This window comes from Beta vulgaris, chromosome 2 (assembly GCF_026745355.1).
Source record: "Beta vulgaris subsp. vulgaris cultivar EL10 chromosome 2, EL10.2, whole genome shotgun sequence".
NCBI classification, from domain to species: Eukaryota; Viridiplantae; Streptophyta; class Magnoliopsida; order Caryophyllales; family Amaranthaceae; genus Beta; species Beta vulgaris.
In genome coordinates this window covers 14552368-14568422 of record NC_079203.1, presented here as the reverse complement: position 1 = coordinate 14568422, position 16055 = coordinate 14552368, and the positions used below count along the sequence as shown (strand labels likewise).

At 35.7% G+C, this 16055-nt stretch overlaps 1 long non-coding RNA gene across 1 annotated transcript; it reads right to left on the bottom strand.

The window, feature by feature from the left end:
* Nucleotides 1-5681: 5681 nt before the first annotated feature.
* Nucleotides 5682-8301, bottom strand: LOC104887279 (uncharacterized). Its single transcript, XR_789331.4, has 3 exons — nucleotides 7907-8301; nucleotides 7062-7152; nucleotides 5682-5972 (listed from the first exon to the last, which is right to left on the bottom strand). It is a non-coding gene; the product is annotated as an uncharacterized LOC104887279 (long non-coding RNA).
* Between the last annotated feature and the right edge of the window lie 7754 nt (nucleotides 8302-16055).

The window sequence follows — 16055 nt, the reverse complement described above, 5'->3', positions numbered from 1 at the left end:
ACCTGCAAGAAAACTAATTGTTAGAGTTGGGAACCCAATCTTTCTTGGGTTCCTTTCCTTCAAGAACAATAGATTTCTTTTTCCAAGTTAATTTACTTGTTTCCAAGTTTTCGTCAAAGCGACCAAGTCTAATAGGACATGAGTTCCTGTAGTGACCAGTGTTCCCACAAAACATACAAACTTTCACGTGGTAAATCAACTCTCTTTTTAGGTTTTTCAAATTTATTTTTGTGATTAAAACCAAGTCCTTCGGTTCATTTTGTTTGAGGGTTCTTAATCCAATTTGGTATATGTAGGATTTTCTTCTCGTTCCTACATAAGTGAAGTTGCCCTTCAAGTTCCTTGTTTTCTTTTTGCAGAAACGAAACATGATTTTTCAACTCGTTTATTTCAGATTTGAAACTTTGCAAGGGAACTGACTTAATGTCAAAGGAACTGACTTCGGGAACAAACTCTTTTAATTGCAATAACTCAAGGCTTAACAAGTAGTTCTCATTTTTAAGATTTTCGAAATCCTCTTTTATTTTTAGATTTTTATCAAACAACTCAAAAAATCTTTGCTCAATATCAGTTCGAATACTTTTAAGCCAAGAGGTATGTTCCTTCGCAACTGTTAAAGCATGTTGACATTGTTTCAGTTTAATGGACTCATCTTTGCAATCATTCACGGCATCAATAATAAACTCAAATAACTTTTCTTTACTTAAAGAATTAAGACGAAGTTTTGATAGTGTCTAGACTTGCCTAAAGATATTCAATCTCTTCATCAGATTCGGAATTGTCAAGATCCATGAGACAAAAGTTTGCAGTCTCCTCATTTGGTTGAGGATCATCTTCTTCTTCGGAGTTAGAATCTCCCCATGCAGCAACCATAGCTTTCTTCATATCAGATCAAGTATAGGAACTTTTGTATTCCTTGTTCCTATCTTTGCTTAGTTCCCTTCCTTTGCCTTTGTCTTGTTCCCATTGGGACATTCCTTGATAAAGTGATCGGAACTGCCACACTTATGACAAACAAGTTTGTTAGAATATTTCTTATTCTTACCTTTGTAGTCTCGATTCTTCATGTTCCTAAACATCCTTTTGAATTTTCGGACCATGAGAGCGGATTCTTCTTCGTCAGTTTTCGAGTCATCACTTTCATCAGCTTTTAAGGCAATTGATTTTTGCTTGGACATGTCTCCATTCTCATTGTCCATTTGCAACTCGTGAGTCATAAGGGAACCAGTAAGTTGTTCCAGATTGAACTTCGTAAAGTCCTTAGTTTCTTGTAAGGCAATAACCTTAGCCATCCATCGATCCCTAGGAAGACTCCTTAGGCCCTTTCGTACCTGTTCCTCATAAGTAATCACTTTTCCAAAAGATGTTAGCTCATTAATAATATAAGTAAAGCGTGTAAACATGTCTTGAATAGATTCTTTTGATTTCATTTGGAAGAGTTCATATTGATTCATTAAAAGATTTATTTTTGATCTCTTAACTGCACTTGTACCTTCATGAGTGACTTCAAGGAGATCCCAAATTTGTTTTGCGGTTTTGCATCCCATGACACGATTGTGTCCATGAGGTCTAAGACCACAATGAAGCATTTTTATAGCAAGAGCATTAATTTCCATTTTTTCGAAATTTTCTTTATCGAAATCAGACATGGATTTAGCAATTACCTCGTTCTTGTCATTAGTGGTAGTGACTTCAAAATCACCTACCTCTATGATTCTCCATACCTGGTAATTGTCGGCTTTTATGAAGATCTTCATTTTGTTCTTCCAGTAGGTGTAGAACTTACCATTGAACATTGATGGCCTCTGCGTAGAGTACCCTTCTTCCAGTTTCTCTCTAGTATTCCAAGATCTCGAACTCAAAAGGGTTTCATGAATTTAAGAGTTCCCGCTCTGATACCAATTGTCGTATAATATGAGTATTATAAGAGGGGCAGGTGAATTATAGTGAGAGAATAAGCTAAAGTTATTGCAGAATTAAAAGTTAACTTGGGAACAAACAACGGAAACACGAGAGATTTTAGCAAGGAAAAATTTCCTAGGCCCAGTAGTAAGAAACAACCTCGACCACAAGGGATTTTAACACAACTTTCCACTATAATAGGCCAAAACACTAGTGGAAAAATGAAGAAGGGTTGCGCTGAAAATGACCTGTAGGGCTGCGCTTTTTAACAGCAGCTCTTTCAATAGCAGCCCTTCACTTTTTAAGTAGGGTTGCGCTTGTAAAGCGCAACCCTTCACAACGAAGGGCTGCGCTTTTACCTAGAAAGTGCAGCCCTTTTAAGCATGAAGGGCTGCGCTAATTGTTAAAAGCGCATCCCTTTTGAGCCAAAAAAAAAAAATCTTTTTTTTTTTTTTGCATTTTTTTATGTCAAATTGAAACAAAATCATATCTAAACTGATAAAATTATAACAAAATCACAAAAACAGATATTCAGCCAGCAAAAACAGATGAATATATTATAAACAGTAAATATTAAAATTGAACAAATAAATTACAAAAAGAAAAATTAAGAAATGATATGAACGAAACCATATCTAAGAAAAATTAAAAATTAAATTACAACAATAAATCAAAACAGTCGATTTAAACAATCGAAACAATCCTCGATATGAACATGTCGAAGAAATATAAATAAATCAAACAAAAACCATATCTATTCCCCATTTTTTATGTCAACAACAATAAATCAAAAAGTTCATCTCAAAAAATCAGATCTACCTTCACCCCAAACAAAAACAAAAAAAAAAAAGATCTAAAGAGTCTTTGATATGAACACGAACTCAGGCCAAGTTGTTGACGCAAGAAAGGGTTTGTACTTGATGAACGCAACGAACAAAAATTTTCCGCACAAAAATTTGCGATTTCCGCACAAAAATTTTCAATCCATAGATCTCAGATTTTTCTTTTCCGCCCTTTCAATCCATAGATCTCAGTTTCTTTCTTTTCGCAGGCGATTTTCTCAACTTTTTGAGGAATGATTTTGGGAAGGAGAGGAAAAGGGGGAATTTGAGTGAAGGGAGGAGAGAGAGAAGCAGGCGAATGTGAGAGGAGGAGAGAGAGAAGCAGGCGAATGTGAGGGAGGAGTGAGAGCAGGCGAATCCGCGAATGTGAGGGAGGAGAGAGAGAATGAAAGTGTGAATGAGGCGCGAGAGAATGAAAGTGTGAGGCGCGAGAGACTCAGATTTAATAAACCCTAATGCTTCCTTTCAAAATAAAATACAGGTAAAATAAAAAAGCCCATGAAGGGCTGCGCTTGTCCCAAAAAACGCAGCCCTTCATTTAAAAGGGCTGCGTTTGACTAAAAGGCGCAGCCCTACTTAGTCAGAGGGGCTGCGCCTTTTTAACAAGCGCAGCCCTACTTAGTCAGAGGGGCTGCGCCTTTTTAACAAGCGCAGCCCTTCACTTAGTATGGCTGCGCTTTTCTACAAAAGCGCAGCCCTTCTGTTACGTAGGGCTGCGCTTTTGTAGAAATGCGCAGCCGTTCTTGCGCAACACTTCCTTTTTTTTCCTATAGTGAAACAACTCTGTTTAGAATCCTATTATTTTTCTCTCGAGCCACAACTTAAGTTACTAAACTCAAGTTCCCAACGACAGTTCCTACAACTGTCGTTCCTCTCAAACTTCAATAGAAGTTACTTTCTCTTTCTCTTTCTCTTACTTCACTCAAAGCTTCTCACACTTACAAGAGTTCACTCAAACCCTTAACTCAAAAATTTAATTTGTAAGACAATGAAAAAGTAATAACTCGAATAAATTAAGTATGAATTCTCTTAAGAAAGGCACTGTCTCTTTTAGACAACTAAGAATAATTAGCTAAGTCACACTAGCGGAAAAAAATAGAAGGGCTGCGCAAGAAGGGCTGCGCTTTTGATAAAAGTGCAGCCCTATGGTTGAAGGGCTGCGCCTTTTTGGAAAAGCGCAGCCCTACAAATAAGAAGGGATGCGCTTTTTCAAAAAAGCGCAGCCCTTCACCTTGAGAAGGGCTGCGCTTTTTTAAAAAGCGCAGCCCTTCCCATGGTGAAGGGCTGCGCTTTTTTAAAAGGCGCAGCCCTTCTCAAGGTAGGGCTGCGCTTTTTTAAAACTAGCGCAGCCCTTCCTGAAAAATTTTGAAATTTCGATACCGCGGGCTTTGAAATATTGAGCGGGGATTCAGATATATTATCCCTCATTCTCTCTCCTCTCTCACGTCCCTCATTATTCCTTTTCCTCCTTCTCTCACATCCCTCCTCCCTCTCCTCCTTCTCTCACGTCAAAAACTCCCAGAAATTGCGACAAAAACGCTGAAATGATTTGCACGAATCATGTCGACGGAGTCCGATTGCCTATTGTGATACCTTTTCGGAAGCGGAACGAGCCAACGAGTCAAACACACTGCTATGCTGTGACGTTTAGGCTTTTTAAGCCATCCGAGTTCGTTTAAGCCTCCAAATAGCCATTTTAAGTTTTTCCGAAATTTTTTTTTCCCTTAAATTATGTATTAGGGTTTGGTTTTATGTATTTAAACATTATTAGGTTAATGTTTGGAGGTATTTCTTGTATTTTCAGATCTATAATGTTATTGTATACTTCTCTTTGTTTATATATTTTGATTAATATTCTTGTATACTTCTCTTTGTTTTGATTTATGTTCTTGTATACTTCTCTTTGTTTTGACTAATGTTCTTGTATACTTCTCTTTGTTTATTTTGATTAATGTTCTTGTATACTTCTCTTTGTATATAATTTCTTGTATTTTCATCTTTGTTTTGATTAATGTTCTTGTATACTTTTCTTTGTATATTAGTTTTTGTTCCTTTTTTTCATTTTCGTTTCATTCTTTTTTTTTGTTTGGGTTTAGTATTTTCGTTTCGTTTCTCTTCTCTTTTGTTTAATTTCAGAAAATGTGAGATTATGAGTAAAAAAATGTCAAAAAAATTTTTTTTTTTTTTTTTTTTGGTAGGAAGGGCTGCGCTAGTTAGGAAAAAGCGCAGCCCTTCTAGCTCAGAAGGGCTGCGCTTTTCCTAACTAGCGCAGCCCTTCTAGCTTAAGGGCTGCGCTTTTCTAGCGCAGCCCTACTTAAAAAGTGAAGGGCTGCTACTGAAAGGGCTGCTGTCAAAAAGCGCAGCCCTACAGGCCTTTTTCAGCGCAGCCCTTCTTCATTTTTCCACTAGTGTCCGACACAATTTGTTCTAAGGTTTAGGCGCCTATTTATAGACAATTTAGACAAGAAATAAACTTATCCACTACTTAATCCATTATCCCATGATGTCCATGACTCTAATAAATTAATTAGTTTATTTTAAATATTCCTTGAGAAGTAATTAATCCACACCGTTGCAATAGAGCCAAAAACCGTTGCAATAGAGTTATTGCAACGGTTCAACAACCGTTATTGTTGCTGGCGTTGCATTAGACTTCTTGCAACGGGTTTTAGGCCTATTGCAATGGCTCCCACAAAGCCATTGCAATAGGTGTCAATAATCGTTGCATTAGCTGTATAACCTATTGCAACACCTATACGTCTATTGTAACGCCATACGATAGCTATTGCAACACCTGTATTACTCATATTGTATTCCATTTTGACATCTATTGCAACACCTCCATATATTACTAATGTCTTTTATTTGAGCACCTATTACAACGCCTCCCTAGCTAATGCAACTCCAATACCATCATATTCTAGTAAGAGTAGCAAATCAATGTAATATAAAACTATATATTCATAATTTCTTTTTAGATTTTTATACCCAAAAAAAAAATTATGCATACTATATATATTCATGCCTATGGGTTAATTTACAAAGTACATAATTACAAATCTAATAACTAATATACTAAACAAAATTCATGGTTTTTGAATTCTATTCAAGATAACTTCTACATATATAAAATGCTCCAATAAATCTCTACATTTAAAGTGCTTCCATGCATTCCAACGAGCAACTAGTTTATTGAACGTGGAATTTCATTTCTTTATTTATGACAACCTGCAAAATCAAAGATATTTAACCAAATTAGTAAAAAAATCAAACATTGTGATACCAATTTAATTGTTTAAGATAAAACCAAAACATGTAACAATCTCATCATGGTTTTCGTTTTGTGTATGTCTTGTGTGATAGTGTTATGTTCGATTGTACATGGGTGATATGGTTGGGTAATAATGATCAGCAAGCAGCGAGGAAGGTAATTATCAGCACAATAATCTCCAACACATGAAGGCAAATAAACTAAAAAAATTTAATGATATAAGCTCAATAATTTCTAGCATGAAAAGCAAAATTTTAGTGGATCAATTGGAAAGTATTATATGATATTGCCTTTTCCTCAATCCTTATAGCCTCTGCTTTTCGTAATCTGGTACAAAACTATGTTGAGAAGCAAATTTGGCTTTATTCCCTTTCATCTACACGTATAAGAAAAGTGATATGCTTATATGAAAGCCTCTTATATCATTAATCATAGCAGACACAACTCTAAAACATTACCATCAGATTCTTTGGAGTATAATTTGAATGTTCTTTTTTTTGGGAAATTGAAAACTAAGTAACAAAGAGATTCACCAAGTGAGTTCAAATTTAAGATAACTTCTAGGCTTGTGCTTGAATATAACAACATCCACAACATCTAATACAACTCTATCAGATAGGTTATATATCATTAAAGACTATAAAATCATACAAAATGTCTCTTACTTGTTACTATTTTGTATATCTTCTCCAACTTTAAAATAACTTTACAAACAATAGCTTCCTTTGACATTACTATTATGGAGTTTTGTAGTGTAGTACAACAATAACTTCGCTAGTGTAACATGTTCATCCTCGCAATATCAGTGTCAAACAAGCCCATGTAATAAACCATTTTAGCATACATAGAAGCAATATTATTTAGGCATTTGGCATCCACATTTAGAATGAATATTGTTTCACTTCTCTCGCACTAATATTGCAAGATCGAAGTAGTCAACTAAAGCCAAATAATAAATCAGTATAGAACTAATCAGTGTTAAGTTATTGCATTCAAAATATGTCCAATTTCAATAAAATCAATCAAAACTGCTACATCAAACTTACCTCTTCCTTAGCAGAGTCTTTGGCATCATCACCAGTAGTAACCAAATATGACCTTGAGAGAATTTAAAACTTTGACATTCTCTACAACAACCTGCCATTCACCATCAGAATTGAGTGCATGAAATGCTATTTCAAAGTTGAATTATAAAAACCTTGTGCCATTCAAATTATGAAGTAAGAAAGTAAATTAATTGAAATAGATAACTGCATTGTTTGTTACCCATAATTCACTATTATCATTCAACAATGCTACATGATCTGCTAGAAAAACTTCCTTTCACATTTAGTGTAAGTCTTTTAGCAACCGACAAACTTTTCAAGATCTGACCTACAGATTGAACCAATTCAATAACACACTAATTCCCTGTACGATATTGTGAATACATGAATCTATACTACTTTAGTAACACAGTAATTTAACAACACACTATTCCATATACTTAAAATTAAAAATTCAAATCAACAAATTCAAGTTGTAAACTAGTAACGCAATTAGAAAACAACGACTACACACGAATTACATAGTGGTATCTGATTTTGTGGAGTAATATTGTTTTAATCATCTAATTATTCACTCATTTTGGCCTATAACTTTAATTTTAACGCACTAATTGTCAACAAAAACAACTAAAAAGTGTCAAACTATACTAGCTCAAAACTTATTCACCACAATCACTAAAATATCAACTATAACAAACAACATCAATAATTAGCAAAAAGAACATAATATAATTGCAGTATAAAACAAATTAAATATATATCAAGTATAATAAGGTTTAGAAATTACGTTCCACCAACACCTCAACAATATCAAACGCGATAATATGGAAAGGGACATCACATACAGAGACAAAAGCGCCGATATTGAAGCAAATCGCGAAGCCCTAACACCGCCGTTGACAGACCAATGGTGGAGAGGTCGAAATTGAAGTTTATGCCATTGTCAGATGAAGAAGAATCAGCCTGAACTGAGAGATTGCATCGTAGAAGAAGGTGTGAGGAGAGAGAAAATGTAGGGTTTTGAAAGAAAGGCAAGAAGATGAGGAGAGAGAGTGAGAGGAATGAGGGAGAAAGTCGTTCGCATGGGAAGGCAGCGGATGGAGAAGCCTAGGCGACGATAGAGGCGATGGAGGGCTCGGTTGGAGTCCTTTTTTTGTGAAGAAAGGAGGGTAGGAGACAAAATTTAGAGAATATGGATATTTGAGTAACGAGTCTCATGACTGCCGAATTGGGTTGGTCTTATAGCAGGTCTTCAAATGCAATGACCTATCACCTAATGCAATAATTAAATCAAAACTGTTGCAATAGCTAAAATACCCATCACATTTGACTACTTAATGCAACAGTTCCTTTTAACTGTTGCAAAAGGCGTTGCATTACCTTTAGTCGTTGCATTAGAGTGTTAAATTAGCCTTAACCATTGCATTAGAGTGTTGCATTTGCTTCAAAATGTAGTAGTGCCACTTCCTCCTCTACTTAACTTAAAACTAAGAAGCAGTAAGTATTACGTGGTTTTAGATACTTGAGGAATAATTAAACTATTTTAATTAATTAAGACTTGGGAAATAATTAATCAAGCCCACTAACCACTAACTACAAAACGTGTAGCAGTAATTAAGGTGTGAGAACAGATTTTTGGGGAGTAAATAAAATATTTACTTTAAATAGATCTTAGGAAAATATCTTTAAAAAATAAGTTGATCAAAAACGAAAATCAGTTTTATATTTGAAACGAAAATCTTTTAAAAACCGGAAAGTATATTTTATTTTGAAAACAAAATCTTTTAGTTTAAATAAAATATAAAAGATAAGATTAAATTCGGTTAGATATTTATCTTAATAAAATCAGAAAATCATTTTAAATCTTTTCCTAACAAACTAATAACAAACTCCCTAACCTAGTGGATCTAGTCAAAACTTCCATAAAACCTGTAACTAACTTATTAGGCGCACACCAAGAGTTAGGCGCACCACTTAGAAGTTATTTAAGTGTTCCTAAAACAGTTTATAAGTCTTGTTCCTTAACCTTGTTCCTAACTGTGCCAGGGTCTATTCCTTTCATGGGTACAGAACCAAGTTCCTTTGAGAATTCACCACAAACTAAATTAAGCTTTCACTCAACCTTAACATGAAGATAATTAATAACCATAATGTATTCTAATCTTCACTCCATGCTTGATACTTCAACACTCGAACATCTTCACTTCGATCTTTGATTAATTCTCCGTTTTAATCTTCAATCAAGTATTCTCTTTGCTCGAGAATGAATTACCTAGCAACAACACAAATAAAATACACTATGTCTTTTCTGGTCAAGTCATCTTCAAAACTCAAGGGTCAACATATATATGTATGTATATGTATGTATATATATGTATGCATGTATGCATGTATGCAAGTATGTATATATGTATGCATGTATGTATGTATGTATGTATGTATGTATGTATATGTATGTATGTATGTATGTATGTATGTATGTATGTATGTATGTATGTATGTATGTATGTATGTATGTATGTATGTATGTATGTATGTGTGTATGAATGTATGTGTGTATGTATGTATGTATGTATGTATGTATGTATGTATGTATGTATGTATGTATGTATGTATGTATGTATGTATGTATGTATGTATGTATGTATGTATGTATGTATGTATGTATGTATGTATGTATGTATGTATGTATGTATGTATGTATGTATGTATGTATGTATGTATGTATGTATATATATATGTATGTATATATATATATATATATATAATATATATATATATATATATATATAATATATATATATATATATATATATATAATATTAAAAATATTTGTTTATTAAAATAAATTAATTAATTATTTTAAATAATTATTTTGGATTTTCAAAGGATTCGGCTCAAATACAATTAATTGTTATTAATAATTAATTGGGCTTTAAAATAGAGCTTTAACACTTTTCGAAATAGTTTTGAATGACTATTCAGACTACTCTGCCCTTGGTCCAGACCAATTAAGACCACGGTATGTTTCATCATCAGATCCTTAAATGGGGAGAGACGATTATGTGTCTACAAAAGGCGCTAATTTGGCTGAGGTCTAGCAAACCGAAAATCAAAGTATACGTTGTCAGGACGGAGAACGATTCTAAATGCTATGCAGTTTAGAACATATCTGTGTACGTCGTTCTGTGCAAAACAAAGTTATTATGCAGGACAATAACTAGAAGCAATCTGATTACCCGCAGAAGAAGATGTTAGCAGATAGGTGAAACAGCTCAAATAAGCACATAATGATGCAATAATGCAAACTTAGACTCTCTAAGGATGCATGAGACGCTATTCAAGGATTAGGCTATGCAAAGTTAAGGGTTGACATGTCATGCAAGGTCAGGGTTATGCAGGACTAGAATGTATGAAATAATGTCAGGGTTTTGTGAGGCAGCAATGCAAGGTCACGATTTCGCAAGACTAGTTAATGTGTAGAATGATAGAACGATCATGATTGGATAGAATGATTTTCGAAAATCATTTTGAATAAATAATCGAGATTCGCAAAACGAGGTCCCCAGGTTACTTTTTGGGAGTTTGATTCTACTTGGAGGCACCACCACATATATAGGAAGTCCCCACTTTGGGTGAGCTTGCCATGAATTAGGCTTGACCCCTAATTGAAATGTACCTGTTCTAATATTGAAATGTAGTTAGCCTGTAGTTAAATTGTTGAAAGTTGTTCACTCAAGATTCTTCTTTGGAGAGTTGATACAAGCAAAGTCAGATATCGCTAGAGACCATGGAATTTTCGGAGAGTTCTTAGGGGAAAAGGAAATTTTGGATTGAATAATGAAAGTTTAAATTTGTGACTCAAATAAATGCATGTAGGAAAAGGCTTTAATGAGGCTAGGTGCAGACTCGAGTCTATGTCGGGATCTAGAAAGAGATTATGCTCCCGAACTCTAGAAAATCAGATCATTAGAACTTGATTAATTTTATTTTATTGAAGCGGATGGATCTCGAGATGTTCCTATGTATCCTTGCGGAATCAGACCATTCGTAGTTCCTGATCTGATATTTTTTTTTATTATTTTGTGCCCTAACTTTTGCCTAGGTCACCCTTTCGGGTTTTCAGCCTAGTGGGCTTGGACATACCTTGAAAAAGGAGTTAGGGTTGATGAACGGTTTAAGGCTCCAGGCTTAGATGAAGGTTGAATTGGCTAGGATAAGGTAATCATCATGGATTTGGATTATATGGGTTAATGGTTTGATAGATTTTGGATCATATGGCTAAGGTTTTTTTGATGTATTGAAGGAATTTGAATAAGGGGTAGAACTTGTGTGCAAGCCCCATAGCTTGACTTTATATTTCTTTGCCTTTGGCTCTTTCTTTTTGTCATTTTTTTCAATTTGTTCTTTTTTTAGCTTTTGCTTCTTTTTTTTCATTCTTTCGCACTTTGAATTTTTCACTTTTTATTTTTGCCCGACATTGATCTTTTTTATGTAGTAAGGCTTGCACTGTTGCAGACGAGTTATTGGTTATGGTTAGTGGAAGGCTTAAGGCTATTTATGGAGCTTTGATGTTGGAGGGATTGTTTAGTTTATGATCATTAAGATGATGGTTTAAGGATGATGGCTTATGGATGGTCAATGAAAGGGAGAGGAAAATAACTCCTGATCCAAACTATGTCCTTTTTTTTTACCATTTTTTTTTTATTTCAGATCTCTTTTTATAATTATTAGTCAAGTTCGTTAGGTGATTTAAGTTTCACCATCGAACTCAAAGCATAAATAATAATTTATGGGAGGCCAATGAAAATGAAAAACAAAGATAAAAATGAAATGAAAATGGAAAGGCTATAATAGATGAAGTCCTATGGTGACATAGACTCGATGGAAAAGGATAGAAATGGCTTAGAGTAAGGACTCTCTAACTCATCCTAGGAAAGTAGAAATAAAAGACTAAGTCTGTTGAATTGTTGATGCACTGCGCAAAAGGATTACTGATGATGTGATTATCGTTGTGGCAAGCATTAGAAGTCTGTTATCATAGACCATGTTTCACAGCGCAATGATGGTATTTGACACTAGATGTCAAATGTTCATTGTTCTGTTGGAATTCGCAGTAGAAATGTAGGTTGCCCCTTTTTAATTATCTTTTAGGTGCAGGGTTCAGAGTAGACCCTATAGAAGTGATCGTGCCTCTAATGTGAAAACAGTAGACCCTATGAAAGTGATCGTGCCTCTATTGTGAAGGCGGTCAAAAGTAATCTTCATGATTCTAATGGAAGCCGAGGTGGTGATAGCGCATTTAATGAGCTTTACAGTAGGCTCACATTTTGTTCCTAAGTTGTAATCTCTCGACCGGTCTTGAACGGAATCGAGTGGATCTCGTAAATTGTAAAAAATGATGCTTTTGAAATGAGAATGGGAAATGAAAAATGGGAATGAGCAATGATTATAAATGGGTATTGGTATGATTTTGGACTAGTATGGGCTTAACCATGATATAGACATGGGCCTAACTATATGCAAATGCAGACATGGACTGGACTGGACTATGCAAGCAGACTGGATTCGATGACTGGGCTTTGATAATGATAGGAGAAACTAGACTTTGAACTTACGAGTGAGTACGAAGTCTAGGCTTCAAGGAAGACTGGACAATAAGGGAGACTAGACTCTTAACTTAAAGCAAGCTAGCACCTAGACTTTGAACTTATGGGTGAGCAAGCAGGCTAGACAACTAGACTTCGAAACTTGCATTAGACGAAGCGGCCTAGACTCAAAAATTGCTTATGGACTTATAGAATACTAGACTTTGAACTTACGGGTGAGCAAGTAGGCTAGACATTAAAGGAAGGCTGGACAATAACAGAGACCAAACTCTTAACTTAAGGCAAGCAGACTAGGCAACTAGACTTTAAACTTACGGCTGAGCAAGCAGGCTAGGCAACTAGGCTTTGAACTTATGGGTTAGCAAGCAGGCTAAATAACCAGAATTCGAAACTTACATTAAACTTAGCAGGCTGGACACCAAAATTGCCTATGGACTTAGGGAATGCTAGACCTTGAACTTACGGGTGAGCAAGCAGGATAGACACGACAATTGCCTATACACTTAAGGAATGCTAGAACTTGAACTTACGGGTGAGCAAGCAAGCTAGTCACAAAAATTGCCTATGGACTTAAGGATTACTAGGCCTTAAAGTTACGGGTGAGCAAGCAGCTAGACACAACAATTTCCTATAGACTTAATAAATGTTGGACCTTGAACTTACAAGTGAGCACGCAGGCTAGACTTTAAGGGATGAACTTTTATAGTCCTAAGAGTCGATTTTTATAGTCCGAAGACTGACTAGGGCTTACATGAAGATGCAAACTAGACCTAGGATATGAATTGACATGTAGATTTGACTTGGACTAGGATTGGACTTAATATGGAATAGACTAGGATTAGACTTCGACTGGGCTTGACATAGGCTAGGTTTCATACATAGATGCAAATAGGCCTAGATTTTAACATGGGCTAGACTTATATGGGCCTAAGATCGACTCTAATGCTATTGATTTCATTCTTACAATGAATAATCCCTTTCCTATGGCACCAATTTTGTGTATCCCTAATTTCCCCCAAATTCTCTTGATGAAACCCTCCATAACCATAAATGATGGATTCGCGCCAATTACATAACAAACAATAGCATTCTCCCAATACTCATTTCATCTTTAACATCATCAAAATTGATCTTAATTGTGACTGATTTTCTTTCCATTTCTACACATTTTCTATTGTTATCTTCAATTACAGTACCAGATTCAACCACATTCTCCTTTGATTGAACTTTTTCAAACTCATTTAACAAACTACGAGATTGAATATTACCGTGTTCAATCGCCTCCATTCTGGCTTGATTCTTCTTCATGATTGTTAGCCATTTCGATAACTGATGCTTCGTCTTACTCTGGTTTTGCAATGCTTCCAATGAACTTCCTGGCGAAAGAGGATGATCAAGAATGGGGGTTTCCACCATCAATGACATAACTCCATATAACTCTGCTACTACTGGTTTCTCTTTCCTACCTTCAGTAGATCCTGTAGGACCTTTCTTCTTATTCTACTATGAATGATGTTTTTTCGCTTTTGCTTTCGAGGTTCCTGCCATGACGACAACGTTCTACGTTGAGAGAAAAATGAAGGCGCAAAAATTCGTTCTTTCTTATTATTACATCTTTGATATTTCTTGGGTTTTTTTTTGTTTGATTTTAGAGGTATTGGGTGGTTTTCTGGGGGGGTTTTTTGGTTGTTCAAGGTACAATTTTGGTTCGGGTTTTGGGTCTGTTTACAGGTGAGGTGGGTTGCGGGTTTTTGGGAGCTTCGGGTTTTGGTGTTGCGGGATGGTTGTGGGCTAGCGTTTTAGGGGGTGGTTGTGGGCTAAGGTATTCAGGGGTGGTTGTGGGCTCAGGTTTTCGGGGGTGGTTTGTGGGTCAGGTGGGTTTTTGGGGGGTGATTAGTGGGTCAGGTGGATTTTGGATGGGTGGGTTTCGGCAGGGGTGGGTGCGCGGGTGTGTTTTGGTAGGGATTGGTGAGGTTTTCGGGTGTGTTTCAGATGGGTGGGTTTCGGCAAGGGTGGGTGGGTGGATGGGTTTCGTTTCAGGTGGGTGAGGTTTTCGGGTTGGTTGGATTTTCGGGTGGGTTTCGGATGGGTGGGTTGGTGGGTGTCGGTGGCACGGGTGGGCGGGTTTCAACAGTGGCGGGTGAGGTTTTCGGGTGGGTTGGGTTTTTCGGGTTCTAATAAAAATAATAATATTGTTTTTTAGTTTTGGTTTTTTTTCTTTGTTTTTTCGGGGGCTAATAACGTGATATTTAATTATAATTTTGGTTTAATTTTATTTATAATTTTATTTTTGTTTGTCTGATTTTGTAGGTGATTAATAAATCTAACTTGTTCTTAGCAGTTAAACGAGTTAATTTTGTGTAGTTTTACTATGATTTTATGTAGTTTTAATGTAATTTTTGTGTTCCTTTGGAACAATGCACTGTAATTTTTATTTTATTTTTGCAAGTTAAAGTATGTAATTTTTTTTTGAATATATAAATATTATTTCTTTTGCTCCGTAATTTCGTGCTTTAATTTCTTTTCTTTCGTACTTTTGTACTGCTAGTATCTTCCAAGTAAAAATCAATACACAAAGGACAAAATACTACACTGCGAGTGACAGAACATAAAAGAGAAAAAAAAGTACAATACACATTAATACCGACTGTCAATACACATAATCGATTGTTTAGGCAGTCGGTAATTACCGACCGTTTAGACAGTCGGTAAATACCGACCGTTTAGGCAATCGGTAATTACCGACCGACTTGTCAATCGGTAATTACTGTCCGACTTTTTACCGAACGCTAATTAGCGTCTGACTTTAGAATCTGACGGTAAATCTTAAATCTCAGACGCTAAATTTTTAGCGCCTGCTTAGCGGACGGTAATTGCAGAATTAGCGACCAGGGGGTTTGCATCAACCTTTTAGCATCCGTTGACGGTCGCTAATCTCTTTAGCGTCCGATCCCGCGTTTTTAGCGTCAGATTTTAGCTGACGGAAAAGGGTGATATTCTTGTTGTGAACAAACTTATGTTCAATGTAACCCTAAATTGATTCAATTCTATGAAAAATAGAATTGAAAATTCTAGCTGCACGACTTCATCTACTCTCCTCTCTTAATTGGTTTACCTGAAAGAGGGTGATTTATCTTTACTTGGGACTTATCTAAACTGAACTTATTAGACTTAGCTTGAATGATACTTTCTGGAACTTATTTTGAGTGTTGTGTTAGACTTGATCTAAACTTATTGGATCTAAAAGTTTTTGAAGGTGAAGAGAGCACACCATTGTTATTAAAATCCTGATCCGGATCTTACGGTCCTACGATCCGGGTTGACCTCATCGATTCCGATCCAATGTAGGATCATAATTTTGTAGGATCTTTTGATCCTCCCCAAC